The sequence below is a fragment of the Palaemon carinicauda genome, chromosome 15 (assembly GCF_036898095.1).
Source record: "Palaemon carinicauda isolate YSFRI2023 chromosome 15, ASM3689809v2, whole genome shotgun sequence".
Taxonomy (NCBI): domain Eukaryota; kingdom Metazoa; phylum Arthropoda; class Malacostraca; order Decapoda; family Palaemonidae; genus Palaemon; species Palaemon carinicauda.
In genome coordinates this window covers 39,043,218-39,050,717 of record NC_090739.1, presented here as the reverse complement: position 1 = coordinate 39,050,717, position 7,500 = coordinate 39,043,218, and the positions used below count along the sequence as shown (strand labels likewise).

The 7,500-nt window shown below is 33.2% G+C and overlaps 1 protein-coding gene across 1 annotated transcript in view; it reads left to right on the top strand.

Moving 5' to 3' along the window:
* The window catches only part of LOC137654571 (uncharacterized), a 140,491-nt gene that overhangs the window by 54,969 nt on the left and 78,022 nt on the right, over positions 1 to 7,500 (top strand). The window contains exon 3 of the mRNA XM_068388320.1: positions 4,160 to 4,426. The gene's annotated coding sequence lies outside the window, so the exon portion shown is untranslated. The remainder of the gene's footprint in view (positions 1 to 4,159; positions 4,427 to 7,500) is intronic.

Below are 7,500 nucleotides of genomic sequence, written 5' to 3'. Positions count from 1 at the left end.
ACGAATATCCAGATCAATAATTCAAAGGTGTATTTTATCGCACAAGAACAATCTTGTCACGAATCTTGGATATCTGAATTACAATTGATGATAGTCCAAAGGAAAAAAATCTCCGAAATAATGTTCGATTCTCACTTTTGAAAAGGCAATTTCATTGTCGCTTTCACGCGACGCTTTTCTTGAACGATTCTAAGAGATGATTTGACCATCCAAGGTACGACCCGTTAGCACCGATGACTTGACACTAACGTAAATGAGAATGATTCTCATTTCGACCAAACGTCTTATAAAAAAAGTCACTTATAAAAGTGAAAATTTGAAGGCCGAGAACTAAGCTGCATTGTCACGTCATAATGACAGAGTCTCGTGATATATGATTTTGTCATTTCGTCTGGTAATGGATAGAAAGTAAGGCCAATAGTCAGCTTGTTTACAATTCTCTATTATGGTTCTGTGGATCAGTTTATTTTTAATATCTATAAATTCCAGTACGTTTGATTTAAAGATACTTGCAAAATGTTTTCAAATATCTTTTCTATTTGTATCGCTTCAATTATCCGTCTTCTCGTATAAACGATGTTTAATTTCCTCGATTTAGCTCTTTTTAATGTTCTATTGTCAATTTACTGTGCAATTTGTAGTTTCTGAACGATTGAGAGCGACCATTGTCGCAACTCATAAGAGCTAAGATAATAATTCCATAAAAAAAAATAAGAATGCTTTATCGTTTGGTAAAAATGTTCATGAGATAGAAGGCTCATGAAAGATGATACAATAGAAAGAATAAAGAAAGATTGAATGCTATGAGACTTTCTTTTCAATTCGTGAGGGCATTCTGAGAGCTTCATGAACGATTGAATTACTTCTCTTTCTAATTGAGTTACGATTTGGTACGACATCTTAATGTCATAAGCAGCAGAAACTATATATAGCCTACGTACGTAGTTAGATGAAACTGGCTTCCATTATAACAATGAATGCTGTATAACAAAAAAATTGAAATGGAACCTTAGCTGTTAGAATACAATTTTAGAAACGTTTATTGGAAAATACGACATTTATTTATTTTCCCCCAGAATAATATGATTTCTTTTGCAATTCATTAACTTTCAAGAAGATTGGTGGGTTTTATTGACATATGATGGACTGGTAGGACTCTGGTGACTGGTACAACACATGAACATACACTACCAGGCTCTGAGCGATGTCAGGCAGGACAGTCGATCGGGACTACGGTCTACCCCAAAACAAAAACAAAGTCCTTCAAAGAGAAGGCAACCGTGCTTACCCCATACAACTGGGAAAAAAAGAACGTTCATAGAAGAAAAATAAATATTCAAAGAGGATAAGCAGTTAATTTAGGAATCCGGTGGGTAAAAGAATCCAAATTCCTAATCAAAATTGCACAATGACCAATCCCAACGTTTTCAAGAGCGAAGACAGAAAACTGCCAGCTTCAGCCAGGTTTGCAGAGACGCAAATTAGTAAGGCTCAAATTGATACGTTCAACAACCAAATAATCTAGAGTCGAAAAGACTACTCATCATCAATCAGCCTTTGGAAAATCAATTTTGACGTAAGCTGACACAGAGCAAGCCCTCTTCCTCTTGCTGAAGTATACTTGGTTAACACTGGAATTTTCCTGTTACTATCGTGCTTTTCATATGCAAATTATATTTACCCTAAATCGTTTCATGTATACAAAGAAAGCAAAAGTAAATGAAAAATCCAAACGAACAAATTAAAAAAGCACAAAGAATGAAAGAGCCTTTCTGGTCTCTATTATGCTAATTATCACTTACTGCAATAGATCCTTGACATCAATCAAATCGCCTAAAATAATACGATCAACTTTATGGTTCATTGACGATGTGTGCCGTTGATGATGACAAAGGTACCACAAGTACGAGCAATTGTTACCATGGCAAGTTTCTTCTTCTGCGACCTTTGACTCCAGATTTTGAAGCTGGAATGCGAGGTAAGTTATTTCTGGCAACGCTGCATCCTATGTGCTCATTCAGTTCTGTGTGACAGATGTGATGAATGTACCGTTGTAATGCAGAACTGATGCCATATCAAGTGTGTTAGTGATAACTTCTTTTCGTGATTTGATGTTTTTGACAGCACGGGCTCTTGCTCGTCCTAGCAACTATTAATATAGTGTTCGGTGTCGAATAGGAGAAACCACTCAATATTCAATAAATGGTATTATCGTTTCATACCTCACCACTGAAACAGTCTGATACTCTTAGATAATAATAATAATAATAATAATAATAATATAGAAAAGAAATTAACGTTACGTTCATGGCTTGGAAGATTTGTACTTACGACTCATTGAAATCCTTGTACATGACGTTAACCCATTAAACAATCATCCTTAACGATTGATCCTAATATTGTAAATTTGTTATTATGCATAATAAATCAGGTTTATATTTTCAAAGATAATACTAATGATAAATGTGATATATGTGTGTTTCTATCACCTAAAGAAACCGTTTATAAGAATGAAATGTCGAATTCAATCGTTCAGAATCATTTGTTTTGCAATTCTAGAAAATCACGAATACTGATGCAAATTTCTAAATTTGTTACAAAAATTAAAAAATTAATGAATGCATAATTGAAGATGTTCTGTGATGTTAAGCAATACTACTGAAATGAATTCAAAGTTAATAAAGTACGAAAAGAATTAGTATTTATTACACAATCTTCGTCCCTGCGTTTATGCATTTTGTTATAATTCATTCTTTAATTGATTTATATGATATAACGATTTTGTCCTTGGCTTTTAAAAGAAATTTAATTTATTATGTGTTGTACTAAAAAATGAAAAAAGATTTCATGTAGTTGGCCAATAAAAAAGATATATACTTTCAATTCATTTGATTTGTTATAATCTAATAATAGATTTGGAAGTAAATTCACGTAGAAGTTTTTGAAAAGCACGAAATGTTTTAGCTTTTGATTGATATTTCTCACTTGCTTAAGGAATTATCGTACAAAATCGAAATATCTTTACAAATTATGTTTTGTTTTTACACCCTTTTCCGTAATTGGTTTTTATCTATTAACCAATTAAGTGATTTAAGATTGATTTTAATCTGAATATTTCTTCTCTTTTTGAAATCCAAGGACTAAGTTCTTTTATAGACTGTACTTGCTATTGAGAAGAGTATATAATGTGGATTTAATATTTGGAAATAAAAATGTATGGTAAATATGAAGTTTATGAATATATTTTCGAATTAGAATTTTAGATACAGAAAATTTAATTACCAATGGATTTGAGGGTATTTGGGACAGAGGCTGTTCAAATCTGCGGATTTTGAACATATTTCACATCCCAAAGTGTTAAAAAGACGTTTATAGCAAGCAGAAATAACTTAAAAGTAAATTGAAAATTCTGCATTGTTTTATAGCCACGCACACCAAAAATCACAGACATTTTATTTTTAAGAATACTTTCGACGTCTGTTATGAAGGACGACTTATCGAGTTCTTGAGAAAACTCGTGAAGTGAAATTGAAGTTAAAGACAAATGAACTGACACACAGAAAGAGTTGCTCACGCACTGTACATGACGGAAAGGGCTTATTGTTGTTGTGATGCCAGTTGGTTGGAAGATATAAGAAAAAACGATTCTCGATGAGAAAATAAATCACATGTGTTAAATAACTTGAACAATATCTTGATGTCTAATTTTTTTTTTTTACATAGGTTAGCTACACTTTATGGGGCACATTTAAAGGACTGACTCTATGATAATCTGACTGAGGTAATTATTTTATATATTGTATTGTCATGTGAAATATAATTCATCGAAAAGAGAGAGAGAGAGAGAGAGAGAGAGAGAGAGAGAGAGAGAGAGAGAGAGAGAGAGAGAGAGAGAGAGAGAGAGAGAATGGTCAAAGACTGGCCAGCATCATTTTTATGAAACATTTATTCTAAGGCTTTTGCAACTGATTTGTTGTTTTCGTGCTTATTGAATAAGAGCCCTTTAAGGAATTTGGACATGGAAAGAAAACTAACAAACACGTTTGCTCAATGCGAAAAAGGATGTCATCGTCATAAAATTTCAGTAAACCTGTTTAATACACAAGCTTTGATTTGAATCTGCAATACAACTGAATAATATTCTTTCTTTCTTCCCCAGATGAAATTAGGAGAAATGGTGTAAACTTCACCACGAGTGAAACACTAGTGTTTCTCAGTAGTTCTTCGAAAGACCGAGTCCCCAACAGAAAAAGGAATCGAGAGTCATAATAAATATCAAAGAAAAGCGATATCACAGTTGAACTTTGCACTCCCCAGTGTTGCTACAGTTACGACGCGACACTTTGACGCCTCCCTTTCCTCGGCAGACTTTCAAAGATCGTTCTTGGGAGATCCTTTTGGCAAGATTACGTCGACTTCTTTGTTTGTAAGTATTGATATGAATTCTCTCTCTCTCTCTCTCTCTCTCTCTCTCTCTCTCTCTCTCTCTCTCTCTCTCTCTCTCTGTACTGAAATGATATAGTACTTGTTAATGGATCCCTTCAAGCAGATCAGGTGGAAGCAGTTAATTTCGTCATATTACCATCATTGCTCCACACTGTCAGAGTTGCCTTATGCCAAAGGGTTCATACTGACTCAGGAAATGCTCATCATTCCCAGGGAGTACTTACTTGAAGAACAGCTTTAAAAAGCTGAATAGCTGACTCGTGAACGGGTAAAGCCTTTATGCTAGTGTTTCTGATTTTGTTCACTGACATAGTTAAATACTAGTGTATCCTACCGTCAAAAAGGACAATTAAATATTTAGATGGATATGCACAGATATGCACGCGCACACACACAGATTAAACCCTTCCCACCCTCCCTACCCCTTTCCTAACTATAACCCGGAGGTTCAGCAATTATGGGAGAGTATGGTTTCAGAGAGTACTTCTCCGGATACCTCTCTCACCAGGGTGTGAATGCTTCCTCTCCCCCAAGGTTGGACAGGAAAGAAAGAAATATATATATATATATATATATATATATATATATATATATATATATATATATATATATATATATATACATATTTATATATGTATATATATGTATATGTATATATATATATATATATATATATATATATATATATAAATATATATAATATACATATATATATATATGTATATATATATAATATACATATATATATATATATATATATATATATATATATATATATATATATATATATATATATATATAATCTTTTATCTCTGATGACATGTTGAAAAAACAAATAATCCTTTAGTTACTATACATTTTTTATGTCTATGAGAAGAACACTAACATATCAAAAAGAGCAATGAAAATAATCCAAAGTATGTTAACTTGATAATTGTCCTCTGATAGTGAGATAACCTTCTGCGCGTGGTTCGGAAATACCAATTGAGTAACAATGCTTTACGGTTTTCTTGCATATTTCATGAATAGAACGTATAAATGTGTGTCAAAACAGCAAACACCCGCAGAAATTAATTTAGAACATAAAATTTTATTTATTTTCTGATCAGTCCCTCTGTAAATGTTCAGTAATAATAATGTAAGAAAAGAAAAATTTTCTGTCACTCCTACCAATCCTAAGGAACATGAAACGCTGGTAATGATTCTTTTGAAGATAACTTATTTATCCAACAGAGGTAGGAAGCTTTAGCCCTTTTACCTTATCCATCATCTCCGGTGCAAATCCTTCCCATCAAAGTTCCCACCGTAACGCCACCTTTCACACGCATCTGTGTAGGGACTCGATCCGTTCATGAGTTGGCCATACACAACCACACAGAGGTAGGAGCACACGACCCAAGGCCATGGATTTATACTCTGTGGCTTCCAGGAAATGCCTATGCAAGGAAAATGTAAGTTTTTGTCATAAATGGTGTCACGAATTAAGATACGGACAAATGGAAGGTACTCTTCAAAATGGTATGAGGAGGAGGATCTGATCCTACGAATTAGCTTGAATCTGTTAAATTGGTCGTGTCTAAGTGTAACTTTTGGGATTCATTATTCAAATATCACGTTATGGGTAGAAATTCATAGTAGTGGGATAAACCCACTATAGATTCCAACAGAGAAGATAAAGTTGTATGAGACCACCATAGGTTATTATATGTGAACTGGTGTTATATGTATATATATATGTATATATATATATATATATATATATATATATATATATATATATATATATATATATATATATATATATACATACATATATATATATATATATATATATATATATATATATATATATATGTGTGTGTATGTGTGCGTGTATACATACAGTATATATATATATATATATATATATATATATATATATATATATATATATATATATATATATATATATATATATATATATATACATTTCTTTCCAGTCACAGCCAGCTCCCCTGTCCCTCGGAGTAGGAAGAGGGAGTAGCAATACCCTGGTGAGAGGGCGGGGTGTGTGCTTGTGTGTACATAATTATGTATTATTTTTCATAGGTCGCGCATACTAGTTTATTATATTTTCCTTGCTCCAGGATATTTTTTTTTTTCGTGGGGGGTATTTTTTTTTATTCTACTGGTACCATTTTAATGTTATCCAAAGACTTTAAGAACTTTCATGGCATTTAAAAACGAATACGATACTATCACCACGATGTTGGTGGCTCCTGTATGAATTATTGCGATGAATAACTCACCTTGTACCCGTTAAGATACATCAATCATGTTGCAGGATCTCATGATATATGATATTGGCTTGTCATCGAGTGTGATTGTAATCTTACCTTACCATGCAGGACTTCTGAAGAACTGCAATATCATTCATGTAATATTCTGAAGAGATTTCTCGTCCAAAATGATCACATTGCTTTGTATTTCACTTTCTTAATTCTGATCGTGTGTAAAGTTACATGATCTAACAATATTTGCCTTTAATTCAAAATCAATATTCTTCTTGGCAATCCTCTGTATAGGTATGCCAGTCTCTTTTTCACTAAAATATTTCTGAAGGTTTTTGTTATAACCTATTATCCTTTTCATCCGTAAGAATTTTGAACAAAATGTGTGTGCTTTTCTGAAATATACAATTTTCCTTTCTTTCCTAATAATTACTATTATTCGACATAAGGCTTAAACTCACGGTTTCTTTCATTCTCCGAAAAGGGGCTTCACTATTTACCACACAAGCAGGAAAGGTATAAGATAAAACCGAAATTGCGTCATAAAACCGTAAAACCTCTCTATTCCACTTGACGACTTCCACTTAAGAGAAATTCTTACGCATTCGAATTTGACCTTGGGACAGCACAGCGCTTGACTACCCACGGAGAAGATGAAAATGACAACCAAAGTGATGGATGGCGGTAAGAGGCTCACGTTAGAGCCCCGAGAGCAAAGGGATTAGTGTCGACGTAGGTGCTTCTTCACTTGACTTGATGAAGTGAGTATTCAGGAGGGTGACTT